Source organism: Calliphora vicina, chromosome 5 (genome assembly GCF_958450345.1).
Source record: "Calliphora vicina chromosome 5, idCalVici1.1, whole genome shotgun sequence".
Taxonomy (NCBI): Eukaryota; Metazoa; Arthropoda; class Insecta; order Diptera; family Calliphoridae; genus Calliphora; species Calliphora vicina.
Window position 1 is genome coordinate 34,950,822 of NC_088784.1, and position 513 is coordinate 34,951,334.

The 513-nt window shown below is 29.0% G+C and overlaps 1 non-coding gene across 1 annotated transcript; it reads right to left on the reverse strand.

The window, feature by feature from the left end:
- Window positions 1-441: 441 nt before the first annotated feature.
- Window positions 442-513, reverse strand: TRNAQ-UUG (transfer RNA glutamine (anticodon UUG)). Its single transcript has one exon. It is a non-coding gene; the product is annotated as a tRNA-Gln (tRNA).

The window sequence follows — 513 nt, forward strand, 5'->3', positions numbered from 1 at the left end:
GCACGCCTGATTAAGAACGATTTGATCCACATTTATTCCGAACAATTTTTTTTGTTTAGAAAAGTTATTTTTTGGTCTTACAAAAAAAATTTCAAGTCCATATCTCAAATAGATTAAAAAATATGTCACTTTAAAAATCCATTCTTCAAAAATATTGCACTTTTCATACTAAAAAATTCCGCGGGAATTTGTAAAAAAACAAGGGATAGTCAGGAAAGTAATGAATCACTAAAATGGCAGACAGAAATCAAACCTAAGTTACTTACCAATGTTTTTTGTCAACGCTTTGCTTATACGGAGCTTTTGAATTACCTTTATAGAAACCTCGGGTCTATACATGTATGCAATAATGAATACATTATAAAAAATTATGAAATTTTAAAAAAATATTTCTTAAATTTTTAAGAGAAATAAAAATGAAAACTATAAAAAAAAACAAGCAGGTTCTACCGAGATTTGAACTCGGATCGCTGGATTCAAAGTCCAGAGTGCTAACCATTACACCATAGAACC